Raw genomic sequence first — 16981 nt, forward strand, 5'->3', positions numbered from 1 at the left:
CAGCACTCTTATTTTTAGAGCATGAAAGGACAGCATGTAACATAGCTCTAGCAACAGAAAAGATTCCTGGATCACCTGCCACTGGCTTTAACTTCCCCTTCTTCCTTGCCCTTCCACGGGGACTTTCCTGGCACACTGTCTCCTTGAGCAAACCGAGGAACAGACACTGCTATAAAGATACTTTCCAACCAGCAGCTTCCTTTCCTACTAATCCTCCTCTAGGGAAAATATGGTTTATGCAATGAGTAAGAGCTCAGGCTCTAAAATCAGACACATCTGGGTTTGATCCTGGTTTTACAAATTGTAAGCCTCTAACACCTTGGACAAATTTTGAAAAGTCTTTGTGCCTTGTTTTCCTATTATGCTAATAGTAGCAACACCCACCTTAAGCTAGAATCTTAGACCTCTGCATTTCTCATCTTGCAAATATGGCCCATCCCCTAGTCCTGTTAATTCTCCCTCCTGGATACTTTTTGCATGGTGGCTCTCCTTTCTTCCACCCCACTGCCATCACCTTAATTCAGCTTCTTATCATTTCTTCTTATACTATAGCAGAGCCTTCTCACTGCTATTTTTACCTTCTAGTCTTGCCTTCCTCTGCTCCATCCTCCACTTATTGAGGTGAAGGACAAGAACCTTGGAGTCATCTTGAGTCCTTTCTTTTCTCACTCTACATCTGATTCATTAACCAACCCTATTGGCCCTTCCTTCAAATATATCCAGAATCTGACCATTTCTCACCACCTCCACTGCTTCCATGTCAGTCAGAGTCATTGTCATTTCTCATGGTGATTTCTTCATTAGTCTAACAACCGGATTCTATGATTCCAGTTTTGCCTTCCTGCAGTTGATTCTGCAGCCAGAGTGGTTTTTAAAAAATAAAAGTCAAACCATATTTGCTTAAAACCTTCCGATGGCTCAACATTTCACTCAGTGTAAAACCCAGTTTTTTCAACAGCCAAGACAAGAGGGCCCTCTGTCCTGGACCCCATGCTTTAGAGGACCCCACTGTGCCCATCCTTCTCCCTGAGGGTAAGGTGTTTGCAGGGCTGAGAGATGTTATCTGGAGCTTTTGACCTACCAACCGCCATCCATTGCAGTCTGTCTTTGAAACACTGGAATTCCTAGCCTGAATGGCCTTAAGCCTGCTTCCAGGCCTGTGTGGCCTCTTCCACAGATCCAATCCCTAAGGGAAGACCTTGCTGCCAGCGTACATGTCCCTCTACCCGGACACTTTCATTGTTTTTTCTCCTGAGACTGTCTTATGTAAAATTGCAAGAGCACTCCAACCCTACCCCAGCATTCCCAACAATCCTTAGTCATCTTTTCTCCCCCAAAGCAGTCATTACCATTTAACATACCATATAGGTCTCTTTCTGTTGCCCAGGCTGGAGTCAGTGGCACAATCATAGCTCACAGTGATGGCAGCAGCTGCCCGTTTAGAGCAGCTGCAGCAGTGGAGGTGTGGCCAGGGAGGCCAAGAACAGGTGGGAGTCCCGCCCCGTACTGAGTTGGCGGGGTGGGAACCACATGCTCCCAGGCACCCCTGTAGCTGCCCAGCAGTGGCTCTGGACCCAGCCATCTCTGTACTCTCAGGGACCCAGGAAGTCCCCTGCTCCCACAAGGTTGAAAGTGCCTGCTCCCACTCCCTGGCCTCTCCCCACTCCTGGCACCTGCTACTGGGTGAAGCAAAGTTGTGGCCAAGCCTAGGTGCTGTCACAACCCGGCCAGGCATGTGGGTGCTCAGGGTGGTACTGACACACTAGCCCCCTGCTTCCTCGACCTCTTCCAGATGTTGGGTGCTGACAAGCACAGAGGGAGGCTGAGCAGGGGCTGAGGGTGGCTCAGGGCAGGCCTGCAGGCACCCCTCGGCACAAACAGCCTGGGCATCATGGACAGCATGTTGATGGCAAGAGGGAGACAGGTTCCTTGGCGGAAAGGGGTTAGGTCCCTGGTGAAACCCAACCTTCAAGCCAGGGATGGCCCAAAGCCTGGGAGCCAGGTTGCCAATTGTGGGTGGAGTCCACAGCCTGGGGTAAGAACTTACAGTGCTTTTTCCGGGCCCTTCCATGGCTGCCCATGGACCAATCAGCACACTCTTCCTCCCTTCTGAGCCTGTAAAAACCCTGGACTTGACCGGGCTCAGTGGCTCATGCCTGTAATCCCAGCACTTGGGAGGCCGAGGCAGGCAAATCACGAGGTCAGGAGTTTGAGACCAGCCTGGCCAACATGGCAAAACCCCATCTCTACTAAAAATACAAAAAATTAGCTGGGTGTAGTGGTGGGCACCTGTAATACCAGCTACTCAGGAGGCTGAAGCAGGAGAATCGCTTGAACCCGGGAGGCAGAGGTTGCAGTGAGCCGAGATTGTGCCACTGCACTCCAGCCCTGGTGACAGAGTGAGACTCCGTCTCAAAAAAACAAAACAAACAAACAAAACCCTGGACTCAGCCAGACTTGAACAGACATTGGGACTCCCAGCTGGGGGAAGGAGTTGCTCACTTCAGGTCTCCTCTTTCTTTCTTTCTTTCTTTTCTTTTCTTTTCTTTTTTGAGATGGAGTCTTGCTCTCTCACCCAGGCTGGAGTGCAGTGGTGTGATCTCGGCTCACTGCATCCTCCGCCTCCCGGGTTCAAGTGATTCTCCTGCCTCAGCCTCCTGAGTAACTGGGACAACAGTCGTGCACAACTGCACCTGGCTAATTTTTCATATTTTTAGTAGAGATGGAGTTTCACCATCTTGGCCAAGCTGGTCTCGAACTCTGACCTCGTGATCTACCCGCCTCGGCCTCCCAAAGTGCTGGGATTACAGGTGTGAGCCACTGTGCCTGGCTTGGGTCTCCTCAACTCTCTGGGATGACCTGCCTGTGGTAAGGAGCTATCCATTGTGGGTCTCCTCTCTGTTGAGAGTTGAACACTCATTTCCTGCCTATGGAAAAGTGCTACCCACTTTGGGTCTCCTGAAAGCTGTTCTGTCACTCAACGAAGCTCCTCTCCGCCTTGCTCACCCTCCAGTTGTCCACATACCTCATTTTTTCTGGACAAGGGACAAGAATTCAGGACCTGCCGAATGGTGGACTGAAAGAGCTGTAACAGAAACACTTCTTCAGCTGAATGAGCATTGTGCTGACTTTTCTCCAGGAGACAAAAATGAACATGTTCAAATAACCATGCCACCTCTTTAGTCTCCCCTTTTAAAATTCACTTGTGTTTTGTAAGTATGTTTATTGATGTCTGTTCCTATGTGGCTATCCATTTTCATCTTAATAGTATTGGGTGGAGTTAGAAACTAGAAATCAACAAGTTCTCTAATATCTGGGTCTCTTGACCAAACCACAGGTAGTGAACAGAAATGCTCGTGGGAACTTGGACAAGGTATGTGAAAAATACTTTGCAAGTGGTAAACATTCTTCACATTCATCGTCATTATCACTTATAAGGGTGGTAATCTTTGGTCTAAAAATCCCATGAATTCCTATGTGACCACTCCTCTCACTAACTTCACTAAGATCTTGCCTGGTAAAAGTCTACCCATTTTTTAAGACTCACTCAGGGCTACCTCCTTCATAAATCCTCTACTGAGCTTCCCAAGCAAATGTCTGCAGAACTATTGCGCCTCTCAGGATATTTCTTGTCTGCCTTGTATTTATCAGTTCATACTCAATTTTGATCTTATTTTGTCTTTTTTTTTTTTTCTTCAGAGACTAGGTCTCACTCATTGCCTAGCCTGGAGTGTAGTGGCTATTCACAGGTGTGATCATAGAGCACTGCAGCCTCGAATTCCTGGCCTCAAGCAAACTCTGGCTTCAAGTGATCCTCCTGCCCCAGCCTCCCAAGTAGCTGAGACTATAGTTGTGGGCTACCTTGCCCAGCTTATTCTGCTTATTTCTACATAAGAAGTATCAATTTACTCAATTGCATTAGGAAGTTGTATCTTTCCAGAGAAATCAAGGAAACATCTGTAAATTCTGAGGATAAGTTCGTAAACAGAAAATGAGGAAATTTTTTTCAAGCAAAATTTGCAAGAGGATCAGAAATGATGGTAGGTTCTAGCAGTTTCACTTCTTGGTTGCTATAGGCCTAGTTTCTTGCCATTTCTACTGTCTGTGGAGATCTATTTCCAAATTGATAGATGAAATACAAATAATTGTGGTGCTGAAGCTTTAATTATCTCTTTCTTTTATTCAAAACATTTACTTGGTATTTACTATGTGCCAAGCTCTAGTATACAAGGGTAAATAAGACACAGCCAGTGCTTTTATGGCATTCTCTGGTCTGTGCAATAAGTGAGGCATAGACATTCTATGGAAATATCTCAAGAATCCTAGCAAATCATTCGTTTGTGTAACAATAACCAGCCTAAAGGATCATGTTTGTAAAATACTTCATTCTTTGTTAAATACTGCCAGTCTTATCCCATTTGCCTCTTCCCTCTCCCAGTGTCTAGCAGAGCCCGGCTATCCATGAAGACCTAGATAAATGCATACCCAATTGATCTGAAATACCTGAACTAACCACTGTTTTGAAGCCAAGTGTCTAAGACACTAATTGTAATTAGCAATGTCTGAACATAATCTGAATTTGAATGCCTTTGGGCAAGTTATGCAGAGTTTGCCCCAGGTCCTACCATTTTCCATTGTATTAGACCTAGCTGGATTCACTTATTTTTGTTGCCTGACAAACCCAATAGGTATTTGAGTTCTGGGGGGATCTTAGAGCCAGTACTCTGCTGTCATAGGTATATGAGTAATTATTTGATCTCTAAACCATCTGTGGCATAGATAGGCTACCAGTAGCCTTAAGATGCTATTCTACTCAATTTAATAGAGCATTTAAGTTAAAATTAAATCTCAATTTTTTAAGCAATAAACAATGAGTTCCCACTTTTTATAAGCCTTTATATTAGTTGTGAGAATTCATAGAATAATTTATCATTGGAGAATTCATAGAGGGTTTCCTCTAAGAAAGGGCCCTTGCCCTTAAAGACACTGTACCGTAATTGGAAGGTTAAAACTCTCACACATGAAAAATAGTAAAACTGATGTAAAACAAGTGATAAAACTGCAAAAGCCCTAGAAGTTGACTAAAGGAAGGGAGACTTCCCAGAGGGGTAGGATTTGAACTGGGCCTTTGAAGCACTGGTAGGATTTGGGGTTGAAGCTATTCTAAAGGGCAGTGCATAGCTGACTCAGAAGCAGTCTCAGAGGTGCAAATGCACAGGCGTGTTGAGGGGACAATGAACAGAGTAACTTGGCTGGACACTTAGGTTGAGAATGTCAAGAGCTTAATGCCAGGCAGAGCTGCCAATCGGGAAATAGTGGCAGTCACTCAAAAACTAAGTGACAATACCAAAGGAGTATCTGAAAAAGATTACATCTAATTTTTTTTTTGAGTATAGAATTGAGGGTGGGTGGAATTGGTAGACAGCCACTCAATTAGGGGGTCACTGTATTCTTCTAGATGTTTGGTAACAAGACCCTAACTTCAGGTCAGAAAAAGGAAGCAAGGAAGAGGAAGAAGAAACATATAAGACAATTGACAAAACAATTGACTGCTGATCAGTCATGCACAAGAGACAAAGAGAAAAGCAACAAGATTGACTGTGGTTTTAAGACCAGACTGGCAAGACAATATTGGAGCCATGGGGGAGGAAGGGGTGGCAGGGAGAAATAGAAGATCGGGAGCTGATTTTAGAGGGAAGACAGTAAGTTTGGTTTTAGTCTGGGCAAGGCATAAGCATTCCAAAAAATTATAGGTCCAGAGTTTGGGACAAAATTTAGGGCTAAAGATAAGGAAGTTATTTCTAATATGGAAATGTTAGTTAATATTGAGGAATGAATGAACCATCTGATGGGGAGAATATAAAAGAAAGATTATAAAGAAAAGATCTGAACTCAGGAACGTCCCAAAATTTGGAGAGCAGGAACAGAGGACTAGTGAAAAAGGCAGAGACAAGGTGGTCAGAAGAGCATCAGAAGCTCCCCCAGGGCAGTACTTCTGAGGCAATGGAGGAAAATCCCTCAAAGCAGGGGCAGTTCATCATAGGGAGCCGTGAAGACTAAGAACTGGAAGTCAGCCCACAGGTGTGTTAGAGACAGCTGGAAGGCATCAGAGGTGACTGGGGCTAGATAACCTTTCAGATGCTCTTGTCTGTCCTGGAATTCTGTGAGTTGATTTGAAGGTTATCGAGCCCAGCTACAGTGGAGCAGGGTGTGGCATGAGGAGGTGATACTACAGTTGCCCCTTTACAGAGTAACCCAAGTATGCAACAATTAAGACATATGACATATTTGGACATTAGCATGTGGAATTAAAATGACACACAACAATCTATTGGTTGCTGTCCAATGTATTGTAAAGCAAATAAACTCTGAAGCATGACCCATAATACTGTCTCTACCATCTCCTTTTTCAAATCAACCTCAAACTTCCCCCTGTCCATTACATGAACATTTCATTTCTGGTGATTCTCCTGATATTTCATCAAATAAATCCATTCAACAATTCGGAAAGCACCCAATAAGCACCTATGTGTATTGCCAGGTACTGCACTAGGAACTTGGGACTCAGAGAACCTTAAAGGTGTGCTTCTTGCCTGTGAGGAGCTCCAGTTCAATGGAAAAGCTCACCAACAGGAGAAATCTGGGGAGAAGACACCCTGAAGCAGCAGACAACAAAGAGCCTGATGATGGGGAGACCTCAAATAATGAAGGCAAATAGATCAGGTTCCAGTGGCAAGAGCAGCAGGAGCAGGATTGTTCATCCACTCACAGAATCTTAGGCCTGGAAAGGAGCTTGGAGGACATCCAGGCCAACTCCATATTTGACCCTGATAAAACTGTCTCATTACTGCTCACACTGAATATTTTTACTCTGCATTTTGTCAATTTAGGTCTCTCATTCCCTGCCCCTCAGAGCCATAGTATTTTTGGGTTAAAAGTCCTGATTAGTTGGTAATCTCACTCAGGCTTAGCCTCTCCACCTCCATCCCCTCCACATGAACCCATTGCCTTTGCTCTTCTACTCAGTGCATCCAGGCGGTGAGCAATCAATAGCAATTATTTCAGTTCTGTTTAATTTTTCTACCTTTTCTCTGATCATTTTATATGGAAAAAATAAGCCTTTCCATAGTCCCCAAATCATGCTTTTGTTCAATAATGATTACCTCTATAAGTTATTAAGATAATAGTTTTGGGTTTTTTGTTTTTGTTCTCCCGCCCCCAACCCCCCCCCCCCCTCCGCCCCCACCAACAGCTGACTCTTAGGCATAGCTTGTAAACAAAGGCCAGCCTGGAGTGATCACTGTCTGCTAAATGGATAATCACAAACAGATGTCAGTCATAGGAAAACAGATTTTTAAGTTCTTCACCATTAAGCCTCCGAAAACTCTAAGCTGAGAGACAATCTTAAGAATAGTTATATTATTTTACAGTGCACATATTTGATGCAGAAAATATCTCACCTTATAAAACTGAGCAGCAAGAACAATATGCATAGGAACAAGTGAGAGAAATCTGGGGCAGGAGGACATTAGCTTATTTGTGCTCCTCAGCACAATTTCTGAGGCAGAATGTCTCTTGCCTCAAATGGTGTGGAGAGAAGGTGGGCCACCCTTCCCCCACCCCGGCAGCCTCATCATGGTCCACAACATAAACAGTATGAGAGTATCTCAACCCACTTGTTACTCACATGAGGACTTGCCACAGCTCCACAAGTAAAGATGCAAAAGAAAACAACAAAAAACAGTTGCTGTTTGTGTTAGATTTCCTTATAGTAGCCACCAAAATGAACAGCCAAAAGGAAAAACAAAACCATCAACATGCAGTAGCTCCAACCCAGGATTCTTTCTAGCTGGGACATATGAGGATGGGTAACAAAAAAGCACTCAAAATTTGGCATTAAGATATATTCATCAAGAGAAGAAAAGTTGATCATTCAGCTTAAGGTTTGCCGTAACATGAGAGTGAGTCAAACCAGAACTAGTTCTGAGGAACTGACGAAAGCCTGGCTTATTTGGAAAGTTTTGGTTTTGCTTTTAGCAGTTTGTCTGTGAATGGGATTGCATTCCTGATTTGGCTCTTGGCTTAGCTATGGTTGGTGTTTAGGAATACTAGTGATTTTTGTATGTTCATGTGGGATCCTGAAACTTTGCTGAAGTTTATCAGCTTAAGGAGCTTTTGGGCTGAGACTATGGGATTTTCTAGATATAAAATTATGTCATCTGCAATCATGGGTAGTTTGACTTCCTCTCCTCCTTCTTGGATGCCTTTTCTTTCTTTCTCTTGCCTGATTGCTCTGGCCAGGACTTCCAATAGTATGGTGAATAGGAGTGGTGAGAGAAGGCAGCCTTGTCTTGTGCCGGTTTTCAAGGGGCATCCTTCCAGCTTTTGCCTATTCAGTGTGATGTTGGCTGTGGGTTCATCATAGATGGCTCTTATTATTTTGAGGTATGTTCCTTCAATACCTGGTTTGTTGGGAGTTTTTTTTTTAACATCCCTTGAGAGTTTTTAACACCCTTTTATTCCCTCTCTTTCCCCTATTCTTATATGTGCTCCAGCTTCCCCATTGTCCCTGGAGCACATTTAGGAATAGGGGAAAGGGATGGAATGAAGAATACCAGCATGTCTTAGTGCTGTGCCAGGAAATTTACTCATTTCCTAGGGCTTCTGTAACACATGACCTCAAGTCCTTGGCATTCTCTGACTTATAGTTGTATCACTCCAATCTCTGCCTCCATCTTCAAATGACATTCTTTTCTGTGTGTATCTCTACATTCCTCTCCTCTTATGAGGATACCATCCATTTGATTAGTGCCCACCCTAATGCAGTATGACCTCATTTAGACTACATCTGCGTAGACCCTACTTCCAAATATAGTCACATTCTGAGGTCCTCAGTAGACATGAATTTGGGGGGAACATTATTCAACTAACCTCACTTCATTTCATAGTGCCTCATTTCATTGTCAGTGCAATGTGTGGTTTAGAGTTAGACCCATTTTACACATGAGAAAACAGGACCAAGATCAAACAATGTTTCCTTAGTTGCATGGCTGAATTTGAACTCAGACCTCAGTGGCCCCACTATACCTTGAGGCTTGTGATTGGTGAGATTAAAACCACATGGCAAGAAAAGGCAAACTTGAATATAGGCCTGAATGATCAATCCTTCTCCTGCTGCCTCCCGCCCTTTTCCTTGTGCTTATAGGGGTAGGATCAGCAGAGATGTGGGGCTGAACACTCAGACAGAGGATGTTTTTAAGAAAACATCTCTCCTTGCCTGTCCTCTAAGCCTTCCCTGCCTCCTTGTTCCTTCTACAAAAGCAAGGATCTCCTTTCCTCCACCTTGTCATGCATCCTCTTTTCGTCCCATCCCTTGAACAAGAAGTACTTTAAGAAGTACTACGAAGCTGTGTAGTACCTACAAATGGGAGTGGCTGCCTAGACCGCAAGAGTTGGGACTGTGTCTGTGGGACCCGTGCTTCCTCTGGGGACCTGCTTCTACACCCATGGCTCCAGGCATGTGGTTTCCTTAGGAGTTGCCATTTTCTTACCTGACCCTCTCTTCCTGGCCACAGTGACTGGCTGAGGAATGGACATATGTCCCCTGTGTGGCTTTGAGTTTTAGTATCTATGGAAAACACACCTCACCTACCAGAGTTCCTGTCCTTCTTTAGGAGTGAGGTGCACTCACCACAGTTTCCTTTCCTCTCTCTTGGGTAGCCTTTCTCCAGGCTTGGCCTGCCTCTCCTCTTCACACTTTCCTTTGGGCAGTTCAGCTCTGCTTCGCCACAGTTTAGGGCATCCTGAAGCAAAGGAAGGCCCAGGTATTTTCACAGCAAGGCCAAATAAAACTCAAGCTAGTGTCTCAGCACATTAGCCTGCCTCATAAATCTATATGTCTAGAGAAAATAATGGAGGGGTACAAACCAAAGTGTTAATAAAGGCATTTCTGGGTGGAGGTAACTTTTTTTAGTTTTTTGTTAAACTTTTGTTTTACATAGGTAACTTTTTTAGTTTTTTGTTAAACTTTTATTTTACATAGGTAAACTTGTGTCATGGAGGTTTGTCATACAGATTATTTTGTCCCCTAGATACTAAGCCTAGAACCCAGTCATTTTTTTTTTTTTGCTCATCTCCCTCCTCCCTGGGGCCTCCACCCTCAGCTAGGCTCCAGTTTGTGTTGTTCCCCTCTTTGTGTCCATGTGTTCTTATCACTTAGCTCCCACTTATATGTGAAAACGTGGTATTTGGTTTTCTGTTCCTGCATTAATTTGCTAAGCATAATGACTTCCAGCTCCATCCATGTTCCTGCAAAGGACATGCTCTTTTTTATGGCTCTATAGTATTCCTTGGTGTATATGTACCACATTTTCTTTATCCAGTCTGTCGTTGATGGGCATTTAGGTTGATTCCATGTCTTTGCTATTGTGAATAGTGCTATGATGAACATGTGTGTGCATGTGTCTTTGTGATAGAATGATTTACATTTCTTTGGGTATATACCCAGTAATGGGATTGCTGGATTGAATGGTAGTTCTGTTTTTAGCTCTTTGAGGAATTGCCACACTGCTTTCCATAATGGTTGAACTAATTTACACTCCACCAATAGTGTATAAGCATTCCCTTTTCTCCATAACCTTGTCAGCGTGTTGTTTATTAACTTTTTTTTTTTGAGATGGAGTCTCACTCTGTCTTCCAGGCTGGAGTACAGTGGTGAGATCTCAGCTCACTGCAAGCTCCACCTCCTGGGTTCATGCCATTCTCCTGCCTCAGCCTCCTGAGTAGCTGGGACTACAGGCGCCCGCCACCACACCCGGCTAATTTTTTGTATTTTTAGTAGAGACGGGGTTTCACCATGTTAGCCTGGATGGTCTGGATCTCCTGACCTTGTGATCTACCTGCCTCAGCCTTCCAAAGTGCTGGGATTACAGGTGTGAGCCACCGCACCCGGCCAACTTATTAACTTTTTAATAATAGCCATTCTGACTGGTGTGAGAGGATCTCTCATTGTGATTTGGATTTGCATTTCTTTAATGATAAGTAATATTGAGCTTTTTTATATGCTTGTTGGCCACGTATATGTCTTCTTTTGAAAAACGCCTGTTCATGTTCTTTGCCCACTTTTTAATTGGGTTGTTTGTTTTCTTCTTGTAAATTTGTTTAAGTTCCTTATAGATACTGGACATTAGACCTTTGTCAGATGCATAGTTTGCAAAAATTTTCTCCCATTCTGTAGGTTGTGTGTTTACTTTGTTGATAGTTTCTGTTGCTGAGTAGAAGCTCTTTAGTTTAATTAGATCCCATTTGTCAATTTTTGCTTTTGTTGCAATTGCTTTTGGTGCCTTTGTCATGAAATCTTCACTCACTTCTATGTCCAGAATGGTATTGCCTATATTGTCTTCCAGGGTTTTTTATAGTTTCAGGTTTTACATTTAAGTTGTTAATCCATCTTAAGTTGATTTCTGTATCTGGTGTAAGGAAGGAGTCTAGTTTTAGGTTTTACATTTAAGTTGTTAATCCATCTTAAGTTGATTTCTGTATCTGGTGTAAGGAAGGAGTCTAGTTTCCATCTTCTGTATATGGCTAGCCAGTTATCCCAGCCCCATTTATTGAGTAGGAAGTCCTTTCTCCATTGCTTGTTTTTGTCAGCTTTGTCAAAGATCAGATAATTGTAGGTGTGCAGCCTTATTTCTGGGTTCTCTATTCTGTTCCATTGGTCTATGTGTCTGTTTTTGTACCAGAACCATGGTGTTTTGGTTACTGTACCCTTGTAGTATAGTTTGAAGTCTGGTAGGATGATGCCTCTGGCTTTGTTCTTTTTGCTTTGATTGCCTTGGCTATTTGGGCTCTTTGTTGGTTCCATATAAATTTTAAAATATTTTTTTCTAGTTCAGTGAAGAATATCACTGGTAGTTGGGTGGAAACAGCATTGAATCTATAAACTGCTTTGGTCATTTTAATGATATTAATTCTTCCTATCCATGAGCATGGAATGTTTTCCCATTTGTTTGTGTAATCTCTAATTTCTTCTAGCAGTATTTTGTAATTCTCATTGTAGAGCTCTTTCACCTCCCTGTTTAGCTGTATTCGTAGGTATTTTGTTTTTTTGTGGAAATTGCAAATGCAATTGTGTTCCTGATTTGGCTCTCGGCTTGGCTGTTGCTGGTGTATAGGAATGCTAGTGATTTTTGTACATTTATTTTGTATCCTGAAACTTTGCTGAAGTTGTTTATCAGCTTAAGGAGCATTTGGGCTGAGACTAGGGGTTTTCTAGATATAGAATCATGTCATCTGCAAACAGGGATTGTTTAACTTCCCTTCTTCCTATTTGGATGCCTTTTCTTTCTTTCTCTTGCCTGAGTGCTCAGGCCAGGACTTCCAATACTATGTTGAATAGGAGTGGTGAGAGAGGGCATCTTTGTCTTGTGCTGGTTTTCAAGGGGAATGCTTCCAGCCTTTGCCTATTCGGTATGATGTTGGCTGTGAGTTCGTCATAGTTGGCTCTTATTTTGAGGCATGTTCTTTCAATACCTAGTTTGTTGAGCATTTTTAACATAAAGAAATGTTGAATTTTATAAAAAACCTTTCTACATCTATTGAGATAATCATGTGGTTTTTGTCTTTAGTCCTGTCTATGTAATTAATCACATTTATTGATTTGAGTATGTTGAACCAACCAACCTTGCCTCCTGGGTATAAAGCCTACTAGATCATGGTGGATTAGCTTTTTGATGTGCTGCTGGATTCAGTGTGTTAGTATTTTGTTAAGGATTCTTGCATCAATGTTCATGAAGGATATTGGCCTGAAGTTTTTTGTTGATGTTATTGTGTCTCTTCCAGGTTTTAGTATCAGGATTATGCTGGCCTCATAGAATGACCTGGGGAGGAGCCCCTTCTCCTCAATTTTTTTGGAATAATTTCTCTAGGAATGGTATCAGCTCTTCTTTGTACATCTGGTAGAATTTGACTGAGAATCCGTCAGGTCCTGGGCATTTTTTTGGGGATGGGGGTTGGTAGGCTATTTATTACTGATTCAGTAATGGAGCTCATTATTCATCTGTGCAGGGATTCAGTTTCTTCCTGGTTTAGTCTTGGGGGTGTATGTGTCCAAGCATTTATAAATTTCTTCTAGATTTTCTAGTTTGTGTGCATAGAGGTGTTCATAGTAGTCTCCGATGGTTATTTGTATTTCTACGGGGTGAGTGGTAATATTCCCTTTGTTGTTTCTGATTGTGTTTATTTGGATTTTCTCTCTTTTCTTCTTTATTAGTCTAGCTAGCAGTCTATCTATCTTATTTGTTTTTTCAGAAAACCAGCTCCTGGATTCATTGATCTTGTGAATGGTTTTTCATGTCTTATTCTCCTGCATTTCAGCTCTGATTTTGGTTATTTCTCGTCTTCTGCTAGCTTTGGGGTTGGTTTGCTCTTACTTCTCTAGTTCTTTTTGTTGTGGTGTTAGGTTGTTAATTTGAGACCTTTCTAACTTTTTGATGTGGGCACCTAGTGCTATAAATCTCCCTTGTAACGCTGCCTTAACTGTGTCCTGGAGATTCTGGTATGTTGTGTCTTTGTTCTCATTAGTTTAAAAAAACTTAATGATTTCTGCCTTTATTTCATTATTTACCCAAATGTCATGCAGGAGCAGATTGTTTAATTTCCATGTAATTGTATGGTTCTGAGCAATTTTTTTTAGTCTTGATTTCTATTTTTATTTCACTGTGGTTCTACAGAGTGGTTGGTATGATTTTGGTCTTTTGCATTTGCTGATGATTGTTTTATGTCTGATGGTGTCGTTGATTTGGGAGTATGTGCCATGTGGCAGTGAGAAGAATGTATGTTCTGTTTTTTTTGGGTGGAGAGTTCTGTAGATGTCTATGAGGTCCATTTGGTCCAGTGTTAAGTTCAGGTCCTGAATATCTTTTTTAATTTTCTGACTTGATGATCTGTCTAATATTGTCAGTGGGGTGTTGAAGTCTCCCCCTGTTGTTGTATGGGAGTCTGAGTCTCTTTGAAGGTCTCTAAGAACTTGCTTTATGAATCTGAGTGCTCCTGTGTTGGGTGCATATATATTTATGATAGTTATATCTTCTTGTTGAAGTCTTTATCATTATGTAATGCCCTTCTTCTTCTTTTTTGGTCTTTGTTGGTTTAAAGTCTGTTTTGTCTGAAATTAGGATTGCAACCCCTGCTTTTTCTGTTTTCTATTTTCTTGGTAGATTTTTTCCCATCCCTTTATTTTGAGCCTGTGTGTATTACTGCATGTGATATGAGTCCCTTGAAGACAGTATGCCATTGGGTCTTGCTTCTTTATCCAGCTTGCCATTCTGTGCCTTTTAATTGGGGGCATTGTTTGTGTGGTTTCTTTATACTGTCACTGGTCTATATACTTAACTGCATTTTTGTAGAGCCTGGTAACTGTCTTTCCTTATTATATTTAGTGCTTCCTTCAGGAACTCTTGTTAGGCAGGCCTGGTGGTAATGTATTACCTCAGTGTTGAGTTGTCTGAAAAAGATCTTGTTTCTTCACTTATGAATCTTAGTTTGGCTGGATATGAAATTCTTGGTTGGAATTTCTTTTCTTTAATAATGTTGAATATAGGCCTCCAATCTCTTCTGGCTTATAGGATTTCTGCTGAGAGGTCTGCTGTTAGTCTGATGGGCTTCCCTTTGTAGATGGCCTTTCCTTTCTGTGTAGCTGCCTTTAGCATTTTTTTCTTTCATTTCCATCTTGGAGAATCTGATAATTATGTGTCTCGGGGACAGTCTTGTGAAGTATCTTGTGAGCGTTCTCTGCATTTCCTGAATTTGAATGTTGGCCTCTCTAGCTAGGTTGGGAAGTTCTCATGAATGATATGCTGGAATATGTTTTCCAAGTTGCTCCCATTCTCCCCATCTCTTTCAGGGACACCAATAAGTCATAGATTTGGTCTGTTTACATAATCTCATTTTTCTTGAAGGTTTTGTTTGTTCCTTTTTATTCTTTTTTCTCTGTTCTTGTCTGACTGTCTCCTTGTCTGTCTTAATTCAGAAAGTCAGTCTTCAAGCTCTGAGATTCTTTCCTCAGCTTGTTCTATTCTCCTATTAATACTTGCAATTGTATTATGAAATTCTTGTAGTATATTTTTCAGCTCTATCAGTTTAGTTACATTCTTTTCTATACTGGCTATTTTGTCTGTCACCTCCTGTATTGTTTTATTGTGATTCTTAGCTTCCTTAAATTGGGTTTCAGTGTTCTCCTGAATCGCGATGATCTTTGTTCTTATCAGTATTCTGAATTCTATTTCTTTCATTTCAGCTATCTCAGCCTGGTTAAGAACTCTTATTGGAGAACTAGTGTGATTGTTTGGAGGAAAGAAGACCATCTGGCTTTTTAGTTGTTAGAGTTCTTATCTTGGTTCTTTCTCATCTTTGTAGAATGATGTTCTTTCAATCTTTGATGTTGCTGTTTTTGTTTTTTTCCCCCTTTTTATATCATATTTAATGACCTTTGGGGTTTGATTGTGGTATAAGGTGGGTTCAGTAGACTGGCTTCATTTCTGGAAGATTTTAGGGGCCCAAGTCTCAGCTCAGGACTCCCAAACTGTGTGTTATAACTCTGGGGCACTGGTATCAGGCCCCGGTTTTGTTCTCTGGCTCCTTAAGGTTAGGAACCTGCTATGTTGGAGGGGCCTGAGGTGCTCCTGGACCTCTGATCACAACTCTCTGAGGCATGGTGCCAGCCAAAGTGCTTTGTAGGGCTGTGGAAACATGATCCATCCTCAGTCGCATGTGCCAGTCGCAGTGGCAGCAGCAGTGCAGTGGGGTGCACACTTGTTGGCTGCAGCAAGGTGCTAGTGGATGCCGGAGTGCCAGCCTTCGTGCAGGTGTTCATAGAAGCAGCAGTGGCAGCATGGCTCAGGCAGGTTGGGGGGCCCTCACCAGCAACTGTACACATGTTTGTGCCAGTGTTGGTATTAGCATGGGAGCAGGATGCTGCTAGATGCAGGGCTGTGTGTGCCCCCTGTGCACATTCACATGGGAAGCATTGGCCACTCAGGGCAGGGGTGGGCCTGCTGTTTTTTGTGCCTAGTTTTGTGCCATAGGCAGTGTTCGCATAGGGGCAGGGCTGGGGACTGGCTGGGGCGGAGCTGGCAGCTCCATGCCCAACAACACTCTGATGACAATGCCATAGCCATCACAGTGGACAGTGCTTCAGGGAAAGGAGGGGCAGGGTATACTCACACCAGCAGCAGTGGCATGGCAGGGCACACGCTTACTCATATGCTGGTGGGGAAGGGAAGGTGAGGTCTGCCTGTACACGCAGGTACTGGCAAAGTGATATGAAGGGTGGCTGTGGGCAAGTGCGTGCAGGCAAAGCGACATGGGGGAGGCTGTAGTTAGGGGATGAGCTGGGTGGGCTGGTGTGTGTCCATGGGGGCTACTCTGCTGCAGCACTCTGACAGTCTGGCATGGTCTGCCAGCACAGGTGCTATGATGTGGGCTCCCAGGAGGTACCTGGTGGCTGCACTGCAAGCAGGCATGGCCAGGCTGGGGCCCTGGGAAAGGCTAGCAGACCAAAGGGTGCTGAAGTCAGACTGGCCCTATCTCATGGGCAACACCGCCCTGCAGAATTTAGGACCGACAGTTCTCCTGGTGCTAAAGTCTCCTATGGAAGCAAGTTGAGCCTAGGGAGATGGACATCGCTGGCTGTACTCCACCACAAACACTCCCACATGAAACCTACATCACCTGGAGCTCTGCCCCTACCACTTCTCTAAGCAGCTCTCCTTGCCAACTCAAGTGTCCACAGTGGTTGAGGGGTCTCTTCCTGTCGTGATTCCAGAGACCCATTGCAAGAGCATGTTTCTCCTTGCCTGTTCAACTCATCCCTTCTGCAGGAGTTGTTGGGGGCCAGGAACAAGTCCCAGTGTGTGGTAGCCTCATGCAGGGTTTTCAGCTTCCTCCTGCTTCAGCCCAGCCTCTGTGTCTTCCCTCTGTCCAC

General features: G+C 43.2%; 2 protein-coding genes across 5 annotated transcripts in view; one reads left to right on the forward strand and one right to left on the reverse strand.

Annotated features, from left to right (window-relative positions):
• The window catches only part of PDCD1LG2 (programmed cell death 1 ligand 2), a 61818-nt gene extending 53328 nt beyond the window's left edge, over positions 1–8490 (reverse strand). The window contains exon 1 of one of the 2 annotated variants that reach the window (XM_019033592.4): positions 7688–8490. The gene's annotated coding sequence lies outside the window, so the exon portion shown is untranslated. The remainder of the gene's footprint in view (positions 1–7687) is intronic. The other variant, XM_019033590.4, reaches the window with a different exon arrangement.
• PLGRKT (plasminogen receptor with a C-terminal lysine) overlaps positions 1–16981 on the forward strand; it is a 270391-nt gene that overhangs the window by 112381 nt on the left and 141029 nt on the right. The window lies entirely within an intron of this gene.

Source organism: Gorilla gorilla, chromosome 13, assembly GCF_029281585.2.
Source record: "Gorilla gorilla gorilla isolate KB3781 chromosome 13, NHGRI_mGorGor1-v2.1_pri, whole genome shotgun sequence".
NCBI lineage: Eukaryota > Metazoa > Chordata > Mammalia > Primates > Hominidae > Gorilla > Gorilla gorilla.